General features: G+C 39.2%; 1 protein-coding gene and 1 long non-coding RNA gene across 3 annotated transcripts in view; one reads left to right on the forward strand and one right to left on the reverse strand.

Moving 5' to 3' along the window:
• The window catches only part of ergic1 (endoplasmic reticulum-golgi intermediate compartment 1), a 131,968-nt gene extending 120,712 nt beyond the window's left edge, over nt 1-11,256 (forward strand). The window contains exons 11-12 of one of the 2 annotated variants that reach the window (XR_009645541.1): nt 10,158-10,207; nt 10,720-11,256. The gene's annotated coding sequence lies outside the window, so the exon portion shown is untranslated. The remainder of the gene's footprint in view (nt 1-10,157; nt 10,208-10,719) is intronic. The other variant, XR_009645542.1, reaches the window with a different exon arrangement.
• LOC132823373 (uncharacterized) lies at nt 856-26,949 on the reverse strand. The gene is made up of 4 exons (XR_009645543.1): nt 26,755-26,949; nt 8,210-8,274; nt 2,649-2,767; nt 856-1,192 (listed from the first exon to the last, which is right to left on the reverse strand). It is a non-coding gene; the product is annotated as an uncharacterized LOC132823373 (long non-coding RNA).
• Nucleotides 26,950-27,295: the final 346 nt, after the last annotated feature.

Genomic DNA, 27,295 nt, shown 5'->3' on the forward strand with positions numbered 1-27,295 from the left:
TGAGTGAGGGCTAACCTCTGAGATTGGTTGGGTTTAGTTTAGGTTGAAAATAAAGGTTGAGATAAAGTTAGAATTTGACTGCAACCTGGCTCCACCCACGGGTTGAACTGTGGCACCTTTGGCTGTGTAAATGTAACATGTTCACAGGAGTAGCACAATCATTTAGAGTGGGCAATTTCATAGAATCTCTAAAGTGCAGATAGAGGCCATTCATCCCGTTGAGTATGCACTGACCTTGTGAAGAGCATACCATTCTATCCCTGTAACTCCACATTTGTGATTGTTAACCCAGCTAACCTGCACACTATGGGGCAACTTAGCACAGACAATCCAACTAACCTCCATGACTTTGGACTGTGGGAGGAAACTCACACAGGTATGAGAAGAATGTGCAGACTCCACACAGACAGTTGCCCCAGGCTGGAATCGAACCTGGGTCCCTGGCACTGTGAGGCAGCAGTGCTAACCACTGAGCCACTGTGCAGCCCTTAGCACTGAGAATAACATTGAATGTTATTATATGATAATAAGGAGACTTTTAATCAATTCAAGCATTGTTTTAAATCAAGGTCGCCAATTTGCATTTTGCAAGACTTGGGATACTTACCTGTTAAAAGGAGGCAGTGTTGTTGGTTCATGGGGCTCTTATAGAGACCAAATTGGATGATATCAATTAAGTCCGATTTATTGTCCCTCTGTAAAAAAATCAAGGACAGAGTCTCCTTGAGCCAAGGAACAGCTTTTAGGAAAAAAGGGACTAGCTTTGTGACACAATGTTTTCTCAAAAACATTTTAGCTTGTTGGTGTCCGCTCACAAACTTACAAACCTTCTCAGAAATGTTTATGATGCCAAGATCAAGCCATTAAAAGTTTCCCACAGGGTAGTATTCAAAACCATATATTTTCTTTTCTTGAAACTATAAATGAAATGGAAACTGGATTACTAATATTTATAGAGTTTTGCAATTTGAAAATCAAATACTCATCTTGTTGCAGTGTGCAATATCGTATTAATATTTGAAGAAGTGGGGAGGAACAATTTCAGATTGAATGGCACCAATTCTGCCTGACAACTGCCCTCTGATTGGTTGTGCTGCAGTGTGCTGACAAGCATTCAGAGCAAGAAGAGAAAATCTTCCAGAAGCTTCAAGCTGAAAGCATCCGTCTTTCTTCTCTCTCTCGGTCTACATCTCTGTGTTGAAAAAAAGGCAGAAAAATAAAGAAAGCTTAAAGGAAAGAATTCTAAAACAAGAAAGACCCCACTTCACCTGATCAACCATTGAATCAAAGAACGACCATCATCCCACAGACAATAGCACGTCGTTAGTGCTAAAAATTACAAACGTCTGAGGGAGACAATTTAACCCACACTTGATACCTAGGCTTGTGATTGCCGTGGTTTCGTTTACCACCTCTATATTAGTTTTCCATCCATACAATTTTTTTTTGAACCATTTGCCTTGTGTCCACTTTAATCATCATTGAGTGTGTGTTTCTGGGGGTTTTGAAGGGGTGTATTTTAAGTTGCTTAGTAATAGATTAAAAATCCTTTCTTTTCATTGATTTTATCAATTAAAGTTGAGTGTGTTACAATAAAAAAAATATTTTTTTGTTGCTGTTGCCTGTTGTACGAATTGCTTTTGTTCTGAAAAGCAGTCAGACAAATAAATTGGTCACTTTTGATGGCCTCATGATGGTAAACATTTGTGATGATATCAGTTATAACAGTTGTGGAACAGTGGGGCATGATTATTGACTCAGTCTCCTCAGCTAATTAATAGCAGAATGAAGAAGAAAGCTGTAAGAACTGAGTCTTAATTCAGATCAGGAGAGAGTGAGGACTGCAAATGATGGGGATCAGAGTCAAAGCGTGCAGCCCTGGAAAAGTACAACTGGTCAGGCAGCATCCAAGGAACAGGAGAGTCGACGTTTCAAGCATAAGCTCTTCATCAGGAATGGGCCGAAAGGGACTGAGGGATAAATGGGAGGTGGGGGGGGGGGGGTGGGGTGGGGTTGCGGTTAGAGGCAGGGGGGAGGTAGCTGGGAAAATGGTAGGTGGATGAAGATGGGGGTGATGGTGATAGGTCGGAGTGGAAGGTGGAGCGGATAGGAGGGGTGGAAGATGGAGAGGTCTTCAGGGCAGACGAGATGACTTGAGGGTGCAGTGAGAGAGATTCACTGAGATCATTATAGAGGAAGGAGAACTTCTTCAAGATGGGCATCCTTGGAAGGGGCTTCTCAGTAAGGTTATACAGAGGAATCTCAATTATCCCAACAAGATGGGCGGGCACTATTTCGTTTGGATAATTGATTATTGAGTTAATTGATTCAATACCTCTCCTCTGGGGCTCGGAGTTTTCTGAAGTTTCCTTTTTCCTCCCTCTGCCTGCTTTGCTCCCTCTCTCTGTCTCAGAGTTCTTCTGAGCAGGCACACACTTGTGTGTAATAGACCTGCGGCATTGCTGAAGCCTCCACCACCGCCCCCCATTAGTTCAATGTGATTGACACAGTGAGCCCTTGCTAAGTCCATTCCCCAGGAGACTAGGCAGCAGCACACCCCGCACGAGCCCCACCCCCCCACCTACCCCTAACCCTGTCCAACACCAACCCCCATCCGCCCCACCCACTGTCCGCGCTCCCCCACCTACCATGTGCCCTTGCCGATCAGTCTGGTTTGGTCCAAAGATGAAAAGGATTTTGAGAGGCCTTTTGTCTATATGTAAACAGATGAGACTTCAGGCCAAAGTGGTCATGCTTTAGAAGTGACCTGTAAAAGGAGAGGGGAGTGGTCAGCTCTTTAGCTGAGCTGAGCAGGGCTGTTTTAGTTCAGTGTGGACACTCTCTCTCTTTTCTGCCCTTCAACTTCAACCTGTAAGCATGTGTTCCATTTATACAGGGTTTTAAAGCAAGTTTGTTTCTTGGGACTTTTGTGTATTCAGAACAGCATAATTAAGTCTAGTTGGATAGGCTAAGTTCTGTAGGGGTTCTTTATTCTGGTCTTTGTGTTTCATTGTGTAATTTTGTGAATAAAACTTTGTCTGTTTCAAAATCTAGTGGTCAACCTAGCTATCTTACGCAGGGTAATTTTCACTGTAAACTTACCGATTGCAATGTAAGGTCTAGGGCCGCCTGTTTAAAAATGTTTTGAGTGGTCTGGCCTAGTCCATAACAATTGAAAGACAAAATCATTCACCATCCAAAGCTGTGGTGATAGGTTGAGGTGGGATCAGAAGATGCACAGGCATGGAGGTGTTTAAGAAGATGCAACTACAATCAGTGATGGTCGATGTGTATAGCACATTCCCTGATATATCATAATAGCTTTGTACTGCAGCTGTCCAACATCCCATATCCATCTGCTGATATCCCAATCATTTTGGTGATGGTGGGCAGAACCTTAAAGGGCCAGAGTGACATGGGTTATAGTGAAATTTGAGGCATGAATAGATGAGGCATACAGTAATGCTTCTGTTGATATAGGGAGCATGTTTTATGTGTCTGCTAGGTCCCAACGTGAGTTTCTCAGCAGCAAGTTGCCAATTATGGATATTGTTGCCTGTTCAATGTGTGATGTAACTGGTGTAATGATATGTATAATTTTTAATGTTGTTTATTGTGAGTTTGTATCTCTGTGTTTTTGAATTAGTAACTGGTGGGTTTTCTATATGTCCGAAATTAATTAAATGCAAGTATTTCTGTAGCCATGGTGATTTCTTTTAGAAACAGCTTTGAAACATCGCTTTAAAGTGAATGGATTTTGAGTAGTACTAATGGACTGTTGTTTGTTTTAATCGTTTTGTGACCAGTATGGTAAATGATGTGGTGTGACAGTGGAAACTTTATAACTATAATAACTGTTCATGGATTGAAAGAAGCAGCAATAACTCTGTCTCTGGAACAAGGTTTTTCTTGAGATGAAATGAGCAATGATAAATGGTTATAAAAGGAATTGCAGCAACATGTGAATTAACCATCCCTGGAAAGAAGAAGCTCCAGAAACAACATAAACAAGCTGTTTCCTAGGAGAGAGAAGATAACACTTATTTGATAATCTCCAGCTTAATGATAAATGAGGAATTAAACCTGCCTTCTGAAGTAATGTTCTGATGTAAAGGCGTTAATTGCAGGAAAAAGCTGTGTTTTAAACAGCCAGCTAACCCCGAATGTAACAAAGAACAAAGAAACTATTTCTGATCAGAAAGCAAGCTGCACACTTGTGGTCTTCGAAAATATAATTAATGTTGGGGATGAAAGAATCTATAGGATATCACAGACTTGAAAGAGAGAAAACTGTATAAGAATCCAACACGAGAACAACTCAACAGAACTCGAAAGAACAAAACTGCAGAAGGACTGAACACTGGAAACTTCCAGAGATAGATCACTGTTAATTGAAATCCTAGCCAGATTTCAACATTAATTGGATTATCTGAGAGACCTATTAGTAAGTAGCTGAACTAAATGTACCTTCTGGTGATTTACCCACAACAGGCCCTCATGTATTCCAGAACTTGGGTTTTGTTTAAAGCTTAAGGGAAATACCCATAACTGAGAGAGATGTCTCATTTTGACTTTGAGTGGGGCAATCCTGCCAGCTCTTGTCATTCTGTAAATGTAAAATGCAACTGGAAATTGGTGGGGACAATGCTCAAGGTGGGTAGGGTCTGTGCTAATATGTAAAAATGCACATCTGGTGTGTAATTGGACTTTGAAAGGGCACGTAAATGAAGCATGTGCTTGAAATCTCCAACTACAGTTCATTTGCGATCATTTCTTTGCCCATCTGCAATACGTGCAGAGTGAGTGTGTTCAGCATTTAAATGCTGATCAGAGGTGATTTACATCACACCATTGGTGCTTGTAAATCAAACATTGTCATTTCAGTGATGCAGAAGTTAGCGGCCTTGACTTAAAAGGAAGTGAATGCTGGTCAAAATCATTTGATCACTTGTGAAACGTCAATATGTGCTGAGGGAGGAGGGGAAATTGCTTAATCATTTGTATGTAACTATGACGATAGATACAATGATTATTGAATACATTGAAAATTTAAGTGATTGATGTTGGTCTGGGAAAGGGGTTATTGGAACACAGAAGGCAATATCATTTTGATGCAATGCCTAGGCAACTCACTTGTCTCTGCACCTCCACCAAGTTGATCAGAGCCAGGGTGGAGCAGAGTATAGTGCTCTTGAAGATGCACTTTCACTGTTTGGACCAGTCTGAGGGAGGAGGGAGTTGGGGATTGTGGGGACTCCAGACGGAGCGTGCCACCTCATCCTGTCGTGTTATGTTCCACACAATGGGACAAAGTGCTGAATGCTGAGGAAGTGAGAGAATGGAGCAGTCTTCCAGAGAGGAAGCGAGGGCACGAGGAAGGAGAAAGCTTTTCTTGAGTGTGACAGAGATTGATTGTGTTAGGTGTTAAAAACCAGGGCAGGACTGACCCCTTCCAAACATGGGAACTGGGGGCACCACACTGTCATTGATTGTAGAACAGCTGTATACGATAACATTTGTTTTACATTGTGGGGTGAATTGCAGCCTCTATTCATTTTGTTTGTGTTCCCTTTTGCTGGGTGGAAATCAAATCTACATTTGGAATTGTCCAATTGCTTGCCTGTATGTGACTTACTGGATGATGACAAGATCTGGACTACATTGGGCACTGGGAACAGACTAGCAGTGAATTAGAGAGGGTTTTCAAGTGGGATATAGCTAAAGAATGGTAAACTGAGTGGCCTGGTGGTTAAACAATGACTAGGGTGAGAGAATGGAGTTGTAAGGAGTTTTAGTTATGTTAACTCTGTGCAACAAGCAGAATGACTTTGTTGTTGCTGTACCCTCAGATTGCCAGTGAGGGCACAAGGGGTACTGGTTTTTTGGTGGACACCTGCCAAATGGCAACTTGTTCTGGGGACAGTGCATGGCAAAATGGGCCTAGAATGAGGTGCAAGGGACACCTTTGGGGTGGAGTCGGTAGTGAAGTGAGATTGTTAGGGAGGGTGAGAAATCCTGCTAGGCCTCACAGCAAACATCCCTTCAAAAAAACTCAGCTGACACTTGGACAAACAAAAAAGGCTTCATGCCATATCCAACCAAATGATGTGAATTGTACCTGACTGCTGTCATGCAATAAACTATGTTTTGTTCAACACAGGAATTTCTTATTAAGGCACTCAAATAGTTTTGTTCTACCACTATAAACTCAGGAAATCCTTAGGCTAAGTCAAGGGAAGAGAGTGCTGCCAGCAAACTGCCTGAGCCACAAGCTGGTTGTGGTTGGCATTGCAGCATGTAAAACAAAGCGAGGTTACAGGTATAACTCTTCTTTGCATGTGGGAGCTGGACTATATTGTAGCATCCCACCTTCATTTCTGTCCCTCTATTTTTCTTGCACCTTGGACACATTTCTGCAAGGAATAGAAATAAACCAAGACTGTGGAGGATGTACTCACTCAGTGGGTACAGTGCATTCTGTGAAAGGTGACGTATCAAGCGGATATAAAAATGGTGCTGAGTGGCAGTGATGGATGGACACATGCAGAGGAGTGGAAGTGCACTGAAACAGAAGAATGGGTTGTGTTGAAACTTAAATGGGTGTGAGGAATCATTTAATAGATTACGTTTGGCAAGACAGAAGAAGGGTTGGAAATTGCACCAACGTAGAGGTGAATCAACAAAATCGTTGATTTTTTTTTGCTAACCTGGTTGGGTCATTAAACCATGTCCAGCATTGCATTCAAAAACAGCTTTTTGTGCTGCTCACCTTAGCTACATTCAAGGAGAAAGTGAGGACTGCAGACATTGGAGGTCAGAGTCAAATAGTGGCACTGGAAAAGCACAGCAGACTCCCTGACCTGCTCTGCTTTTCCAGCACCACACTTTTCAACTCTTAGCTTCATTCAACCTCACCTTCTTGGCAATAGCAGGTTTCTTTGTTGGGATAAAAATATGTTGCTTCTGTTCCTAGCTTCAGTCAGCAAGAATTCAAGGGAAATGTTAAAAATTCCATTTTTATACAGGTGCTTCATATGTGGACTTTGGATTATCATGTGGGTGTGCTTGTATAGTTTGGTAATGACAGACCAGGAAGCAAGACTTGGTGATTCACTGCATTTGAACTCAGAAAATCCAGTCCAGTAACTTTATTTTTCAGTTCTGTGTACATAGTCTCACCAACCACTCTACCTCAGCTTGGAAACTGTTTTGAATTAATATTGGGGCCACTTTAACATCACACTTTTTAAGCTTGCTCTATTTTCTTTCGCCTCACTCAGAAAGTCTGTATTGCTATATTTAAATCATCAGCATAAAACTTCGAAGGTTCTTTTCCAAGGGATTTTGATCTTTGTCTTTTTTTTCTTTGTCTTGCACCCCACCCCTGCATTCCATAAGATCTTGTAAAGCAGGAATGGGAAACTGAGTGAAGGTATTCATTCCCAATTGATTACATCACATGATTTTCATAAGCAGCATTTTTTGGTCTAGTTTGCCAAGAAAGTACTGCTAACAGGAAACATCTTGTGCTGAATTGCTCCAGGATTTTGAATGCCATAATGGGAAATGTCTGGCTGCTTGTGTTTCTTGAGTTACCTCATAATCTCACAGCCTTAGCTCAGTAGAGGCTCAGTTGCCTCTGAGTCAGAAGGTCACAGGTTCTTGTCTCACTCCAGAGACTTTAAACAGCCTGCCAGGCCAACCATGGAAGTGGCGCATTTCACATGAAATGTTAAAACAAAGTCCTGTTTGCCATCTCAGGCATTAAAGATCCCGTGAAACTAATCACAGAAGAGTTATTCGAGTGTCTTGGCCAATATTTATTCCTCGATCGATATAATTAAAAGCTGATTATCTGGTCATTACACCATACAGACTAGCTGCTCATTTCCCCATTTTACAATAGTGATGATACTTCTGAACTACTTTGTGGCTTTAAAACTCTCTGAGGCTTTCTAAGGCTATGCAAGATATTTTCTCATGAATGATTCTTTCATCTTTAATGCTTCAGAGTTGTTGGTTCAAAGCAAAAAGATTGCACAGAAAGTTCTTATTATCAGGTACCATAAAATCCAACTCAGCACAATCACGATTGAGGAATTCTACCCACAACAGTTTCCATTCATGATGTCAGTTGTTGAAACTTGATTCATGTTAGCAAGAATGTATCTGCTTTAGTTCCCCACATGGTTAAATCACACTTACTCACCCAAAAACAGTCACTTGGCTGGGTTAGTGGACAATTGTTTGAACTGGTCGAGTGATGAACTGTGCCTTTAAGACAGTAAGGGGAAAAAAGACTAGAAGAGTTTAAATAAAATCCATGCAATCTTCAATAGAATAAGCTCCAAACATTAACTTCCATATCTCTTTCCACAGTCAATGATAATTATTAAGGAAAATGTGTGTTGTGTGATATCCCTAGCCACATCTGAGCTTCATTCTTTACACATGCATTTGCAACGTTGCTATGAATAGTGAATAGCATAAATCCCCAAGGCACCTCTTATTTATTTTGTATATACTTGCAAAGTACTCTTTAACATGTAAATTGTATCTGGCTCCTTTCAGTTACGGATTTGACATTAAAATATTTTTCTCCATGTGATTCATTGGAAGAAAGCATTAGTATATTTTAAAATTTTGATTAGAATTTGCCACCAGGCTATTGAAATGTGAGCATTTCCTGCTCCTTGGATTGCAATATTTAAATTCACTTGGCTAATCCAAATGATCTCTACAAGCCTCTCTACTTCTTTGTCATCATTTAAGAATCACCTTCCGACGTACCTCTTTGACCAAGCTCTTAGTCACTCTTCCTAACATTCTTTGGTTTTGTGTCAGTTTTTCTCTGACTCTGTTTCTGTGAAGCACTATTGGACATCTTCCTATTTTAGGGGTGTCTTATAAATTTAAACTGTGTATTTTCTGTTCATTATATTAGATGCTTTTAATGCAGCTGAAATGTCTGGACCCTCCTCATTTCTCACCAGCCCGCCATCCAAAGATGATTCTCATTGTCATTTACAATAATTAACAAACTTGGAAAAAAGATCATTGATAAAACCAAGTTAAAAATCACATGACACCAGGTTATAGTCCAACAGGTTTACTTGGAGGCACTAGCTTTCAGAATGCTGCTCCTTCATCAGGTGATTGATAAAACTAGTTATCTTAAAGTTGTCTCCTTTGATTTTAATTATACGATGATCTGTGGATTATCTAACGCACCATTTTTGGGAATTTTTTTGATATGGAATTTCACAGTTGTAGATAGGTTTGCAACCTTGGTGAAAAATTCATTAACAAAATTCATTCAGCTCAGAAAATGCACAAAATAATCTTAAAGAAATTGCATGGCTTAATTTGGATTAATCAATATTAGTATCTAAACCTTGCTACATAAATCCACCTTATTTAAAATGCTTAATGCAGCTTGTTACTCCTCATGGTCTCACAACGCTAATTTACTTCAGTCTGGGTGGCATAAAGAAGCTATTGTTTGTTTCTATTTATCTAAAATTGAACTATTAAATTCTTTTTCAGGCAGAATCAGGAGTAAATAAGATCCAATAGTTACACAAAACACTGTCGTTGGTATGGAAACAGTGAATTGTGAGAATGTTACTCTTTTTTCTAAAATATTAATTTAAAAGAAAAATCATTTGAAGAAATTCAAGTTTTGAACTAAACAAGTGAAACAATCATTTTTTAATAATTAAATATGAGTCCTCTTCCAGGGAGCATATTGTCAAATCTCCCTGAAAGGATTAGTTCTGTAATTACCTTCCTAGTCTAATCCTCACCTTTTCAGGATTTTTCTTTGTGATTTGTGCCCCCTCTTTTATTTAGCTTGGGAATATCATATATGCTGTGTATTCATTCTGAATCATAAAAGTAAGCTTTCTTTTACATGAATATGCAATTTGTATGCAAAGCTATATGACAATTATGCGCTGTAATCACTGACATTTTAACTGATTTGTTGCCACTGTCTAAAATCATTTACTATCAGGAGAAATTGAGATATCCATACAGTTTGTTTATCAATGACATGACATGTTTGCTGCTGTATCAGCATTACACTTGGTAAAATAGAAAATTCTCTATGAATGAAAACACCATTTACGCAAAACCTTTCTTGCAATGTTTTTCAGATAAGCACAGGATATGAGTAAGGAGTAAATTGAATGAAAGCATTCCATTGGTAAGCATCCTTAGATCTTCAATGGGAACTGAATTGCATCAGAAATCTGTGCTTTAAAAATGTTCATTGTTGCAACAAAATATATTAATTCTATAGCACCATCATTTTTTGGCAGTCAGTGATGATTGGCAGCAGAGTCTGGAACCTTTGCATAGATAAAAGCTTGCTTTAAGTATTGGCCAATCCATTTAGAATTGTTCTGCAACTGTCACATGTGCTGTACCCTGATGTCAGTGTTTCTTAATATGTAGATTAGAGAAGTTCATGTTCTCATATGTGATGCAACAGTCGACTTTGCTTTATTACTATGTATTCAAGCAAATGTTACAGTTGTCCTAATGAAAGATAAATCTCACAATGGAACAACAGTGTACAAAAGAACACTTTATTACACAAAGGAATAATAGTGAATTAGAATAGATTCTTACGAATTCTCGATGATGTCTGACAAGCCTTTTCCTAAACAATTTGATGATGTGTGATATACAAATGTTCTTTTCATCTTGATACAGATTGCTTTTTTTGTCGTAGCTCGGTGGTGAGGAAATGTGGAATATGAAGAATATAGACAGGAGTGAGGCAGACTGCCACCTTTTATACCTGGATCCTGGATTCAAGTCCATTCAAACAGATAGAAGTCCTGTGTTTGCTCTAAGCTCTGAACATGAAATGAGTTCAAATTCAGTCCAATTTCTAAAGTATTTGTTTCGCAAGCACTTTCCCAAATTGGTGATCTTCTGCAGAATCAGAAAATGCCTTGTAGCATAGAAAATTGAACAACCTTACATATTGCTATTTTAAGAGATGGTTTCTACTTATGTACTTATTACATTGCAAGCTTTACTCTGTACCAAACTCTCTATTAGCATTTGTTAAAATGTGCAATTCCATGGCCTTGAATTCCTAATATGAAGCTCCTGCAATGCAGTGAGCACAGTATTCTTAAAGCAGCAACTTACTTAAGTGGAAATAATATGTAACCAATTTAGTTAATGAAGTTAGTTTGGAGTTGTCAGGCCAAGTGACCATTAGGTATTTCCTCATATGTTGAGTAAATTGGATATTTCGTTTTCTCCTCATTGCACAACTCGTGTGAGAATCCCTCTTTTTATACTTCTCTTTTGTGTACAAAGATAATGTCTGTATGAAAGTACTTCTCTTTCTCCAAATAAGGGTGTGCTTTGTTTCAAAGATGGTGCATTTGCTTCCAAATCCTAAAATTCTACACATTCAAAATGCTGTGACTCAAACACATCAAACCATTTATTTTTCACATTTTATTTACAAATGTTTTTTCTTGTTTTTTTATATAATCTCTGTATCAGTCCCCAAATGGTAGGTTTGTTAAATTGGAGCCGACTATGGTGAATGAAGACAAGCTGACTCCTTAAGGATAACAAGAACTGAGACCTGAGTGACCCATATCATTCATTAGTTCATAAGATCAGTTTTAAAAACCAAGTCATGCGCCCAAATGACTGTCCCACCAGAGTATGTCTATGGAGTGAATGTGAACAATCTGTTAAAACTACTCAATCTTATTTCTCAAAATACAAATAATAAACTTGTACATCTCTTTATCTAGTTCTAGCCAATCTCTGCGTTGCTTTTTAGTGCATTTTCTCAATAAAGGAAATTTATTAAACACATGAATCTTGTCCATTTGTGAACACTTCTTCCAGTTTGCTGTTGCCTCTTAACCTTTTCATTCAAAAATATTTATAATCCTTTTTGGCAATTCTAGTTCTCTGAAAACAGTAATTATAAATTGAATAATGCTGCAAAGTAAGAAATTTAGAATTGAATCCAAAGTTGTAAAGCAATAATGGATTTGAGAAAAATCTTTGCTCGGTTTAAATTCGCACGAGAAGTTAACTACATATGAAATGTTAAAAATGGCATGCAAACATTTCACGGTTAGTCATCATGTAAACATTTATGGCTTGAACAAGTTCCATAATTCAATGTATCATCATTTTAGGAATGTGGAACGTGTAAGCGTGCATGCATTGGTTGGTTTTGTTGAAAATATATTTGGGTGTTTAGGGATAACAAAAACAGTGCCCTGAAGACTTTGGATTATGTTGCTATTACACTCGAGAAATTGGAGGCACTGGGAGTCAGCATTCCAACCATGCTTATTGCATGAGGTTACATTTCCTCAGCAGTTGTGCTGATACATAATGTACCAGCACAACATGTATGGACTTGAATGCTCTTGCTGAGCTCCTTGGGAACTGTTGACTGATTCCAGCTTCTTGAAGCAATTTTGAAATGGCACAGGTACAGCTTCAAGTTGATTAGGATCATATGCAGTTTTGTTTTTTTTTCACTATAGAGTGCAGGAATTTTAACATACTGATTCACATTTAACTTTAGAAGGAAATACTTGAGATGGAGGTTGGGGGAAATTATGACGCATTACTCCTTAAAATGCATGAGTTTCATATCATTTTGAAAACAGAATGTTCTCAACTAGCATTACCGAATTAACAACTCATTGCATAGTTGTGTGATAAACAAGAGAGACATTTTTCTTTTATCACATCTTTCTTTTAACTGGATATTTATCTTACTCCCATTTTTTTCTGAAGGCTTTAATCTCTTCTATGTTTCCTTTCAATTACATGCAATGAATTTCATGGAGGAATGATTTTAAAGTTGGTAGGTCCTACTGAAGAAGTAGAAGTTGAGGTTGTGATTGTTGGTGGCACAGGGCAGGAGGGAATCAGGGAAATGGAGGAGTTCTATCAATTTTTACCAGTTTTATGGCAGATCTTAGGTTTGAAGCACTGTGAATTTGATTAAGGCTACTTGGATGTATAACAGTTATGCATATACCTCACTTCTGCCCACATTCTACAGTCTTTTAAGTCATGTAATTTGTTTGCACCCAGATGACATAGATCTGGGCAAAAAAGTAGACAAAGCTTCAGGTCTGTTATTGCCTACCTGACAGAAATCTCTGTATAAGTAAGAAATGCTGCATTCTATGGCTCAGATGCAATATACTGCTCCGTTATATTTCAGCAGAAATGTAGCTCAGTCCCTGCCACAAGACCTTGTTAAATCAAATTATAGTCATTTCTTTCTTTTGAACTAACTTTCCATCATTAGTATGGGCAATCTCAGCAGGAACCTCAGTGAACATGAGAGAAATGATGTTTATTCACAGTACATATAGTTCAATTCATTTTGCAGAATTTCCTAATTTGTCAATGGTAAGAGATTTTCATCCCATTATAGGATCATAGAATCCCTACAGTGTGGAAGCAGGCCATTCAGCCCATAAAGTCCACACCGACCCTTTGAAGAGCATTACACCCAGGCCCACCCCCCTACCCTATCCCCGTAACCCTGCATTTCCTATGGCTAATCCACCTAGCCTACACATCCCTGAACACTATGGGCAATTTAGCCTGGTCAATTCACAAAACCTGCACATCTTTGGACCCGGACATCAGACTAGGTTAGTTTCAAATATAAATTGAAAGTTTGCGTTAAACATTGTTTTTCAATTTCAACAAGGTTCTGATTTATCACCCTATATATAGTTTGAAGGGTCCTCTATTTTTAAAAAGCATTATTTGTTCAAAGTGTACTAACATTATGTTCCAGCTTTCACTAAATAAGTAATGCACAAACATCAATTCAATAAATCCCGTTATAAAATAATTACCTTTATATAGTTTTAGTAAACTACTGAATTATATCAATAAAACCTTCAGTGGTTTATGAAACAGGTTCATGACAACTTTCTCAGGGCAAGAACAGAGGACAGTAACTGTGGTTCTTGCCAATGCTGCCAGCAATTTAAATACAATAGGAAATTAGAAGCACAAATATTATGCAAGTTCAAAATTCAATTTTTTTTTGAAGCACTACATGCTAAAATAGAGCTGTTCTTCTGAAGGAAGGAGAAACATTTGGTTTTGCTGGAGGCATTGTTGAAACCACTTTGTGTATCATTATTATCTGGAAATAAAAGACTTCATCCCACGTTTCAATTAATATTTTTTCCATAAAGGATTATATATACATTTTTTCATGGCGCATATTTTTGCTTTTTCTCTGCGGCACTTTTATTGGTGTTGCTATTCGATACCAGTAGGAAAGTGGAAACCAAAAGGAAAGAGACTTCTGAGAATCTTTTATATTTACTCAACTTTAAAAATTGTTCATCATGGTTAACCTATTTTCGAGTAATGTATGCTCTGTGTGTGACATGTGAATAGCTGCTGTATTTAATGTGACTGTATGCAATCTGCAGCTTCTAGCTATTATTATATGAGAAAGGAATTCAAAAAATACCACAAGTTTGGACCAATTATAGTGGAATAATGATAAAACTTCAAGTTTTTGTTCAGTGCCTGCCAGGCATTATTGTTACGGTTGAAAGACAAGACATCATTTTGTTTTCAAAATTAAATATATTTGACCATCAGGTGGTGCAGTGCTTTAGTGCTCAGACACACTAGCGGAATAGTAGATTGCAGGTCACTTGATTTTGACTGCAGCGTTGCGCATTACAAAGGCCATAAGTAGACAAGATTTACTGGTCCCCTGCTGGTTCTGAAACTTCAGGGCCATTATGTTTTATCGAGGTACAATCAATAACTATTCAACCATTTTCAATATGAGCCATCCTTTCACTGTGGTTTGTGAGAGTGAATCTAGACTATCAGCAAAAACAAATGTTTCTTCTATGATTAATATTCAGGGAAACAAAAACTTATATTTGTAAAGCATCTTTAACATAACAAAGATATAATCCAAAAAAAATTGTTAGCAAGTCATTGAAAGAAATGTTAGGATATACAGAAATTTTGGTCAAAGGCTTAACTTTTAAAACTTCATTTTTTACATACACACTACACCAACCCCTTAACACAGTGACAGTGTTTGCTTGCTTTACTTTCAGCGATGATTCCACAAAATATTATCATGACTTCCGGGGTGATCCTATGCACAGATAACATGTTATCTTACTAAGTCGATATATAATAAAGGAAATGCTTTGACCTTCTTTAATCTTACTAAATCATCTGTACATTTAATGTTCTCTGAAAGGATGATTGTACATCCTGTTTTTGTCATGTTTTAAAATGAGGTCACTTTTGTAAAGACAACATATAAAAGTACATAAATCGGATTCAGTAGAAAGAAAAATAGAAAGAAAAATCTTTGGCATTCTGCCATTTTCCATTATTATCTTCTTGCATGAATTAAGTGAAAATATTTTCTGTCAATGAAGTTTATTGAACAAAGACCCTTCTTTAGAAATAGCTATGTGTTCTCTTACTAATGTAATTTTTCTCACTTAAACTGTGAGATTGAATGTATATTAATTACATCAATTATTGGGATTCCATGCTTTCTTTCTATTCTCAGATATGTTTGAAAACTGGGACAAGAAAGATTAATTGTGATTGTTCTGAGAGTAAGTAAGCTTGTTTGTCAATGAAAGGAAGTGGATATGTTTCAGAAAAACAATTTTAAACTTCATTTGTGCAATTATGCAATGCAACACAATTATTCAATGTGATTGGAATGGATTATCTAAAGGTATTTACAAACTTATTTTCTCTTCTACTTTATTGCTTTTGCTATACTACTTTGATCATGTTGAATTTTCCTTTGTTATCTTCTATGCAGCCTTTGATGTGATCAACTAGACTAAATGCCTCTTTTCTACGACACAGCACAATACTAAGCAAAGTTGGTTCTTTTAGCCCCTGTTTTCTGCCTGGCAAATCAGGGGAAGCAAATCCAGAGCTTCCTGGATGATGAGAGAGATAAAGAATAAGATGAAGCAGAAAAGGGATGTGTATAAACGATGTTTGGAGGATAATGCAATAGGAAATTTGGCTCAACTTAGAAGGTTCAGATGAGAATCAGAAAAAAAATACAAGATGGAAAGAAGAGAGTAGCGGATAACGTAAGAGAAAATCCAAAAGTCTTTGGGAGTATGATGAGGACCTTTCTGGAATACTGGTCTGGTTGCCCAATTATAGAAAGCATATTATCAAGCTGGAGAGGGTTCAGAAGAGATTTACCAGGATGTTGCCGGGTATCGAAGGTTTGAGTAATGAAAGACTGGGACTTTTGTCACTGGAGTGTAGGAGATGGAAAGGTGATCTGAAAGTTTATAAAATAATGATAAGTATAGATAGAGTTAATGGTAGTTGTCTTTCCCTAGGATGGGGAATTTCAAGACTAGGGGGCACATTTTTAAGGTAAGAGGAGAGAGATTTAAAAAAGACATAAGAGGCAATTTTTTTTTTACACAGAGAGTGGTTTGCATGTGGAATGAACCTCCTGAGAAAATGGTGGTTGTGGGTACAATTACAATGTTTAAAAGACATTTGGATTAATACATGAATTGGAAAGGTTTGGAGGGATAACGACCAGGAACAAGTAGATGAGACTAGTTTAGTTTGGGATTATGTTTGACACGGACTGTTTGGACTGAAGGGTTTGTTTCTGTGTTGTATGACTCAATGGAAATATGAATTGGTTATAAAAAGAGGAATGGGACAAATTTTGGATCAAAGTGGGGCCAGGCATATGAGTACTCTGTATGGAATTTGTATCTATTTTTATCATGGAAAAACATGCTGTCAAAATCACAGTGAAGGAGGTGTCAAGAATTGCTTGGAGGTTAAGCAACTGAAGATTTGGCCAGCAATGACAGAGTGATTATGATTAAATCATGATATTAATGAAGCTGAAAAATGACTGACCTCACCTGATAACTGCCTACTTTTATCAGTTGGGTAATGGATTGTCTGGGATGACCTTAGCCTCATGTTAAATTCTGAATGCATCATTAAATCAGATTCAAGGATATGCAAATAGAAGTTAAGTGCCTTTTCCAGTTGGCTTAATTATTCTCTTTATGCTTGCTTGATTTCTCTGGCCACTTCCTGTGAGAAACCTTTAAAAGTTGGCCTCTTACCAAAAATGCAATTTACGTCATGCCCTGTTCTTGTGCAGAATAGAGAAAACTATCAACAGTGAGACTGAGGCACGTATGCTCACTGCAGCTATATAGCAAGGCTGTGGGTTCAAGATCCTCTCTTGGACCAAAACAAAAAATCTTGTGTAAAATTCAGTCGTAGTGCTGAGAGTCCATAGCACTGTGAGTGGTGCTGTCTTTCAGATGAGACATTAGACCAAAACCCAGCTGCCACCTCAAGGAACGTAAAAGATCCCGTACTGCTATTTCAAAGCAAAGTTATCCTTTCTCATGTTGTGGCCAATACTTATTCTTAAATCAATATCACAAGACAAATTATCAGGTCATTAATACATTGCTCATTTGTGGGAGTTGACTGTTTGTGAATTGGCTGCCATGTTTTCCACAATATAATAATAACTAACTACACTTCACTTCAGACATGCTTCATTGGCTGTAAAAACCTTGAAAGTTACTATATAAATGCAGATCTGTCTTTTTTGATTTAAAATGAATTCAAAATGTTGAAAGAGTTTTAGAGTGAATGATAATTTATTTCAAACATCATCATACCTATTCTTTCGCTACATCAATGACTGTATTGATGCTCTCGCATGCTCCCACAAGGAGGTTGAACAGTTTATCAACTTCACTAACACCTTTCACCTCGACCTCAAATTCACCTGGGCCATCTCGGATACCTCCCTCCCCTTTCTGGATCTCTCCATCTCTATCCCTGGCGACTGACTAACCACAGACATCTACTACAAGCCCACTGATTCCCATCCTACCTGGACTACACCTCCTTCCACCCTACCTCCTGTAAACATGTCATCCATATTTTCAATTCCTCCACCTCCAATGTATGTTCCCAGGATGACCAGTTCCACCTTAGAAAAAAACCAGATGGCCACCTTCTTCGAAGACCGCAACTTCCCTTCCCACCAGTACATCTCCTTCACCTCCCGCACCACTGCCTTTGAACCCCACCCCTCCCAACACAAGCAGAACAGAACCCCCTGTTCTTCACATTCCACCCCACCAACCTCTGCAGATATCGCATCATTCTCCACCACTTCTGCCACCTACAAATGGAGCCCACCACCAGATATACTTTTCCCTTCTCCCCACTATCAGCATTCCAGAGAGACAATTCCCTCTGTGCCTTCTTCGTCAGGTCCACACCCACAACCAGCCCACACCCCACTCCGGGCACCGCAGGAAGTGCAAAAACTGCACCCACACCACTCCTTTCACCTCCGTCCAATGCCCCAAAGGATTCCATCACATCTGATAGAAATTTACCTGTACCACCACCAATGTCTCACCTATGGTATCCATTGCACCTGCTGTGGTCTCCTCGACATTGGGGAGACAGGACACCTAGTTGTGGATCATTTCAGAGAACATCTCTGGGGCACCCACACCAACCAACCCAACTCCTCCCCTCACTCCACCATCAACATGCAGGTCCTGGGCCTCCTACATTGCCAAACACTTACCACCCTATGACTGAAGGAAGAATGTCTCATATTCCACTTTGGGACCCTGCAACCACATAGGATCAATGTGAATTTCACCAGTTTCCTCATTCCACCCCCCACCCCCGCACATTATCTCAGTTCAAAGCATCTAACTCAGCACCGCCCTCATGACCTGTCCATCACCTTTCCTGTCTATCTGCTCCACCCTCCTCTCCGACCTATCACCTTCTCCCTCACCTTCATCTAGCATTCTCAGCTACCCCACCCCCACCCCTCTCATTTATCTCTCTGCTCCGTGGCCCACAAGCCTCATTCCTGCTAAGGGCTTATGCCCGAAACATTGATCCAGCTGCTCCTTGAATGCTGCCTGACCTGCTGTGCTTTTCCAGCACCAAACTCTCAACTCATATCTTAATGCCTCAGTAATATAAAATTTGAAACTTTTTGCATTAGTGTGAAATTTCTAAAAATGAACTATTAGTCATTGAGCTGTGAACATTAGAGTACATTAGCTTTTATGTTTAAAGATAATTGAACACCAAATAATTGATTCATTTGATATCTTGGATTGTTCAGGGAATGCTAAGTAGGGACTGCCATAGACCATAACATATAGCATCCAATGTAAAACACGACCTCATCTTTTCAATGCCAATATACAGTTTTAGGTCTATAATCAGTATATAAGTCATACAGATATACAGCACGGAAACAGACCCTTTGGTCCAGCTTGTTCATACCATGCAGATATCCGAAATAAATCTAGTTCCATTTGCCAACATTTGATCCAAATCCCTCTCAATTCTTCCAATTCACATACCCATCCAGGTGCCTTTTAAATGTTGTAATTGTACCAGTCTCCACCACATCTTCTGGCAGCTCATTCCATACACATACCACCCTCTGTGTGAAAACATTGCCCCTTAGATCCCCTTCCACCTTAAATCTATAGCCTGTAGTTTTGGTCTCCCCCACCACAGGGAAAAGACATTGTCTATTTTTCCTATTCAGGTCCCTCATGATTTTATAAATCTTTATAAGGTCACCCCTCAACCACCGACACTCCAGGGAAAACAACCCCAGTCTATTCAGCCTCTCCCTATAGCTCAAACACTCCAACCCTGGTAACATCCTTGTAATTCTTTTCTGAACCCTTTCAAGATTCACAACATCCTTCCTAGATCAGGGAGAAAAGAATTGCATGCAGTTTTTGAATAGTGGCCTGTACAGCTGAAAATGACCTCCCACTCCTATACTCAATGCGCTGACCAATAAAGGAAAGCATACCAAACACCTTCTTCACTATCCTATCTACCTGCGACTCCATTTTCAAGGAACTATCAACCTGCACTCCAAGGTCTCTTTGTTCAGCAACACTCCCCAGGATTTTACCATTAAGTGTATAAGTCCTGCCTTCATTTGCCTTTCCAGAATGCAGCACTTTTATCACATTTATCTAACTTGCACTCTATCAGTCACTCTTTAGCCCATCTGCCCATCTGATCAAGATCCCGTTATACTCTGAGGTAAACTATTTTGCTCTCCGCTACATCTCCAATTTTGGTGTTATTTGCAAATTTACTAAGTATACCTCCTAATTTCACATCCAAACCATTTTAAAAAACGATGAAAAGCAGTGGACCCAGCAATGATCCTTATGGCACACAACTAGCCACAGGCCTCCAGTCTGAAAAGCAACCCTCCACCACCACCTTCTGTATCCAAATAGCTAGTTATCCCTATATTCCATGAGATCTAACCTTGCTAATCCACCTACCATGGGGAACCTCATTGAATGCCTTAATGAATCTGCCCTCATGATTCCTGTTTTTCAAAACCTCAGTCAAATTTGTGAGACATGATTTCCCACGCACAAATTCATGAAGAATATCCCTAATCAATACTGTAAATACATGTAACTCCCATCCCTCAGGATTCTCTCTAACAACTTGCCCACTGCTGACATCGGGCTCACCAGTCTATAGTTCCCTGGCTTTTTCTTACCACCTTTCTTAAACAGTGGCACCATGTTAGCCAATGTTCAGTCTTCTGGCAGCTCACCCGTGGTCATTGACTCAAATATCTCAACAAGGGCCCGACAATCACTTCCCTAGCTTCCCACAGAGTTCTCGGTTACACCTGATCAGGTCCTGGGGACTTATCCACCTTTAAGCTTTTTCAGATGTCCAGCACTACCTCCTCTGTAATGTGGACATTTTCCAATATTTATTTCCCCAGATTGTCTATCTTCAATATCCTTCACCATAGTAAGCACTGATGCAAAATACATGTGTTCCTGTAACTACATTTGTGCTTGGGGCTGACCTAACTTTTTTAGCTCACTGAAAGATTTTTAAGGTTACCCTTGTCTTGTAGGTCAGAACATAGGATCAAACAAGCAATATGGGCCATGTTGCAAAATACAAGCATGGGAGTTTATAATATGCCCATAAGAATTAGATCCTGCATGGTGACAGATGATCAGAAATGGTTCCCTCTTGCACCACCAGCATCAGCCATCTTGCACTTTGAGAATGGCTGGTCAGAATCGTAGATTAGAATCAAGGAATCTCTGCAGTGTGGAAGCAGGCTATTGGGCCCATCATATCCATGCCAACCCTCTGAAATCTATCCAAACCCACCCTATCACTGTAACCCTATGTTTCCCATAGCTAATCCACCTACTCTACATATACCTGGGCAATTTTGCTTAGCTAATCCACCAAATCAGCACATCTTTGGACTCAGAGTTGTATGTTTCTGGTGAGTCTTCATATAACCAAATTGGTTGTTTATCATTGGCTGGTCCTTGGGCACATGAGAATGTCCCATGAGCAATGTTCATTCCAAGTTGTGTGGTCCAAGATTTTGCTCATGATCATCAGTGACATTGACTCTGGTTCTGGGAGTTGATGCCATGCATCGATCTCAGAGGACCATGTTCCTGGAAAGCAAATTAGAGGGATTGCTGTCCATGAGGAAATGAGATTACAAGTGCAGGATTTGCTTCCTTTTCATCCCTTTTTTGTTATTGCTCTGCTTCAGCATTTATATATTTGAACTTAAAGCATAATACAGTTTGGTGGATAAGGTGTCACCATTTTAAACGAGCAACCTCCTCCCAGTCATTAATATCAATGTCACTTTGATTCAAGGAGAACTTCAGGGTAACTTTGAAACATTTTCTTTGCCCTCTCCTGGGAAAGTTGGCTATTTGAGATGGACCTGGCTCAGGAGATGCTTTTCAGCCATCTGGGGACAAATATTCCATCCATCATAGTTGATTTTTCCAGAGTTTAGCATGAATACTTTTAGACCTGACTACAAGAAGGATAGTAGTGTTTGTATGACAATCTTCTTATGAACGTGGTGCAAGTAACAGAGCTTTCTCCACTGCGGTATGTCATTGATAGACACTCCAGGTCTCAATACTGTATAGGAATGGGGTGACAAGAATACCTTTATACACAAATAACTTCAGCAGAGATCTTTGTTATCAAACACTTTTCTGCTGTTTTGTAGAGGATGGTGACACGGTTGCTCAGTGGTTAGCACTGCTGCATCACGGCTCCAGGGACCCAGGTTCGATTCCAGCCTCGGGTGACTGTGTGGAGTTTGCACATTTTCCCCATGTCTATTTGGGTTTCCTCCAGGTGCTCAGATTTCCTCCCACAATCCAGAGATGTGCAGGTTAGGTGAATTGGCTGTGCAAAATAGTCCACAGTGTTCAGGGATGTGTAGGTTGGGTGCATTAGTCTGGGGTTAAATGTATGAGAATGGGTCTGGTAGGTTACTCTTTGGAGGGTCAGTGTGGACTTGTTGGGCCAAAGGGCCTGCTTCCACACTGTATGGATTTTATGACTCGACTGGTGCAGATGATCTGTATTGAATCTCCTCCTCATTGGAGGTGGCTGCCAAGATTCAGGAAATGGTCAATATATTTCAGATTCTCTTGTAAAAAATATATGCCAAGTGGAATATTTAACTGATTAGACCTGAACTGATACGAGTTTTGTTGTTCAAGTTGAAGTCAAATCTTCTATATAAAGAACTGAAGAGATGGAGACTGCCTTACAAATCTGATGTAGAGTGGGCATCAACCAGATATGTCATCTGCATCTTGTAGATTGTGTATGCTTATGGTAGTCAGTTTAATATTGGCATGGAGCTGACTGAAGCTGATGAGTTTTCTATCAAGATGGCATGAGGTCCAATTTTGTATGCTATGTATAAGTCGATTTTCAAAGCTTTACAGATTGATTTATACAGTATAGCCCTCTGTTGGTATTTCTGGAGCAATTGCACATTACTTGGTATCACACTTATAAAGGTAATCTCCAGTCACAAAGAATTGAAGTGATAAAATTCTGACTTGTGTACATTCAGTACATAATTTGTATATGTATGCATATAAATATTTATTTGTATTAAAAACATATGAAGGCATTTCTAAGATGAAAATTGTTTCCTATAGTGTGACATTTAAGAACAAAACTTGTATTGTGCCTTGAGTCACATTTTTAGAGATCAGATATTATTTTGGTGAAGTCAGGTGTCATTTGAGAGGGGTCAAATGCCCTTTGGGATTGTTAAAAATAGACATTAATGTGAGTTAAAAAGTTAATTGAAGCTATCAAAGGGAACAATCAATTTGTCATAACATTTGATATGACCCTTTATAGATGAAAAAAAGATGGTGCATCATTTAAAAACGATTGTTGTTTGCTAGTTCACCCTGTCTGTTGACATTAGCCAAAACGCGCCTTCACAATGTAGAATATGTGCTACATGACTGATTTCATAATGTGCCATTGCCACTCTGGAGCTCCTATCACTTGACAGTTTGATTGATTGCTCAAAGTGGTTATAAAGTCTTCAAGCTGGTATTACTGAATATAAATCATCACTTTTATAAGGAATTAAAAGAAGTTAATATGGCGAATAAGTTTTTATCAATTAGGTTTTTTTAAAAAATAATGAATTCATCAAAGACACATTATTCAATATTAACATGGGTTATGTGATCTACTAGTGGTGCATATTGAGTGAGTTGGCATGATTGATGTAAGGGAAAAGTGTGGTATGTGGGGGCATGTGTTGGCATGGGGCTACAAAAGTCTGTAGATGAGGCAGAGGAAAAGATTTTGGCATAAGGGCTATATAGGACCATGGTATGGGTAAAAGGTCTTAGCTTGGCTTGTAGGGTATGAAGGACCATGGACGTGAGCGGGAGACATGATGTAGCATGAGTGACTGTGAGAACTGGATGACTTTTATTGTTATAGTTTTTTATCAAAGTTGCGGCATACTGCTGGAATACTGAAGCTGATCCTTTGCCCAGCCCACCTCCTTATTTGATAACAATCATTGTTGCTATTTCAGCCTGTCTATGTGACTGCCTCCAAACTGCATCCACAGGCTGTGGGCACAATTTCCATTTCGATTTTTCCAAACCCCACCCCAGACTGCAAGTGCTCTTCTCCAGAATGCACACCCAAACTTCTTGGCTCTTTACTTTCCTGGGTAACGTTTGTAAAGCTGGTATTTGTCCCAGCTCTGTGCTCTTGAGCTGGAAGTAAAAATTCTGTTTTCCCTCTTCCATCCTTTTGTATTCTCAACAGTTTATCAAACAATAGGTGAAACCTTGAGAATGCTCATACTTATCAATTGTTTTCTCTGCTGGCCAATCTAAAACTAAGGATTCTTATTGTTAGCACGAAGTAACAGCCATTAAAACAAATTTTATCTCTCAGAGTGATGTAAATCTTTAAAATTGTCCACGCATGAGACCTGTGGATGCCTAGTCATTGAGTATATTCAAGACTGATATTAATAGATTTATGGACATTAAGAAGCTCAATGGATATGACAATAGGGTATGAAAATTGAGTTCACGTAGAAGGTCAATTAGATTTGACTGGCAGGATATTTGACTGATGTATGGTCTATTTCAGCTCCTATTTCTTGTGTTTTAAGTTCACCTTTTAATCTCCTCTATTCTAATGACAATGAAATTTAGTGTTTTAAATGAGTTAAGACAGGCCACAATGTGACCACAGCTGGTTGCGAGATAAGAGGTCGGATGATTTTGAAGGTTAATGTAGTGTATAGAGATCTAAAGAACGGATATTGTATGACTCTACGTGAATTCCCAAAATTCCTTGGTACTGCTCTCCATGTGGCAAGTTTTCAGAATGTGCTGGAAACCGTGAATTATTGCTTCAAATTAATCAAATATCTTAAAATATTCTTGCCTAACCAGCAAGTTATTTTCTGTACTGCACTTTCTGCCAAGTGATGTCAATGACCCACATTCCTGGCTTGGAAGCTGTACATGTTTAAACACAGTGAGGAACATTTGGTAATGATGATAAATAAATGGGAAACTATGACTCCAGTAGTTCAAAGTAGCTCACAAAGCCTGCACAGTGGAATATAATTATGTCACAGCTGTTCAATATATCTTGATGGGGGTGGAAAGGAGAAACATTTTGCAATTGAGTAACCACTGTCTTTATGAATTTAATTTTTAATAGCTAAACAAATATGTCATCACATTGTCAGCATTGTACCATCACACTTCTGCACCAAGCCCCACCATTCCCGTAAGCTCATCCATAATAGAGGGTGAGCAGGAGCCAAATAGAAATAAATGGTTCAGACTCAATGAACTTGTTAAAAGCTGAATTTAACAAGATAACATGTTGCCTGTTTATTGCTCAAAATCTGTTTATAAAGACATTTATAAAGTAGCAGGAAGAAAGGAGGGGTACCATCCTTGGGGGTCTTTATTCATCAGGGAATCCTTCTCAACCACCCCAACTCCCTAAACTTTCCAAACCCTCCTGACCCAATGTCTGGACTCCCTACAGGCCAGGACTCATTCTGTCATCTTCAAAGTCCTATCTGTATGATTGGCAGTGTCCACTCCTGAGCTTGTGGCATTGCCAGGAATGCTGGCTGAAGGAATTGGCTGCGGTTCCTGTGAACGAGCCATCCACTCTGGTGAAGGGTGGACGTCCCACGGTGAGGTAGTGTAGCCTTTCCGCATTATGGCATGACTATGGGGTGGGCTTCTTTCTCTTGTGTTGGCTCACCACGGACTTTCTGTCCGGCATCAGGTATGGGTGAGGGATGGGGTTGCAGCAGAAGGTTGGGTTGGGGTAAGTTGGGCAGTGTGGCAAGGCAAGCTGTTCTCCTCCTCTCATTCATGTGGCGTGAATGTTACTTGTTAATGATCAATGTAAGCCTGACTATTGTCTATGTTTTTGCTCCAAATGGACACAAGCTGCTTCAGTATCTGAAGATTCATGAATGGTTTGAACTTGATGCAATCATCAGCAAACATCTTCACTTCTGACTTTATGATGGAGGAAAAGTCATTGATGAAGCCAGTTGGAGATGATGGGGTCTCGGACACTACCCTGAGGAACTCTTGAAGAGACATCCTGGAATTGAGATGATCAATTTGAAATAACCGCAACCATCTAGGACTACAGCCACCAGAACGTCTTTCTCTGATTCCCATTGATTTTACTTTTATTCAAGCATCTTGATGCTTTGTTTCATCAGGTGTCACACTTTTGCAAAGGCATATGTATTATTGTCATTGTTATCGATTTCATTTACTGTCGTCATAAACCAGGTCTCATGTGAGTCACCTGTCACAGATATTTTGTTCTTGATGTAACCAGACACCTTTGCTGAGTGGTAGTTTCATTTTCTGGCTCGTCATGCAATTAGTTTTGCCTGGTAAAATAATCTTGTTTGACATGTTCTCTGATTTCTGTTCAATGTATGTGTCAGAACATGAGTCATTATTTATTGTAAATTTTTTGTCATGTGGTTTTCTTAATCATCCCTATCCCGTCAACCTCCTCCTTCTTTATTAATAACTTAATTATAGTGCCAGATGTTTAGCATTTTCTTTGAAAACACATCCTTACGTCCTGCTAGTGTAAAATTTACATTTACACTGTCACAAAGTGTAACATGCAATAAACAACAGATTTAAGGCAGCGAAAAAACACCTTTCCAGTCCAATATCCTCACTTTTAACCGTGTTCACCCAGCAAACATGGTGTGTGGAAGGGGTTAAGACTCACCTCACTTTCCTGTTTCAGGTCACGTTGTTCCTGCCTGATGGCGTTATACCTTTAGCTGGGGGCCCCACTTTAGAATTTGGGTTTCTGGATTCTTAAAATCTTGTGACGCAATTTGCACTCCCACTTGCAGGCCTTGACATTAATCCCAACCGTTTTGGGAGGGAAAATGTCTTGCAATATGGTTAGGATTTAACATGATAGGATCAGGTGCTTGAATCCCTGTGAAGATTTCCTTACAGTCTGCGTCACTGCCCAACCTGAAAGCACTCCCATATTTACAGTTCAATTTCCCATGAAAGTCATTCAACATGTTGCAACATTTATCCCATGTGAATTTTTAAACAAAAAATTGTGATAATACACAGCCAAAAGGTATGGCAAAATGGCCAAATGTTCTGACTTTGTAATCAATGCAATTGAGAAAGTTCTGTCGTGCAACGGTTTTGTTTGGATACCTTGGAGTTTTTGAAGTAAAATGAAGTTGAGATAACAAAGGCATGGGAAAAAGTAATTCACTAAAGAACCTGTACCTCTGGTAAAT

Source organism: Hemiscyllium ocellatum, chromosome 16, assembly GCF_020745735.1.
Source record: "Hemiscyllium ocellatum isolate sHemOce1 chromosome 16, sHemOce1.pat.X.cur, whole genome shotgun sequence".
In the NCBI taxonomy this organism is placed as follows: domain Eukaryota; kingdom Metazoa; phylum Chordata; class Chondrichthyes; order Orectolobiformes; family Hemiscylliidae; genus Hemiscyllium; species Hemiscyllium ocellatum.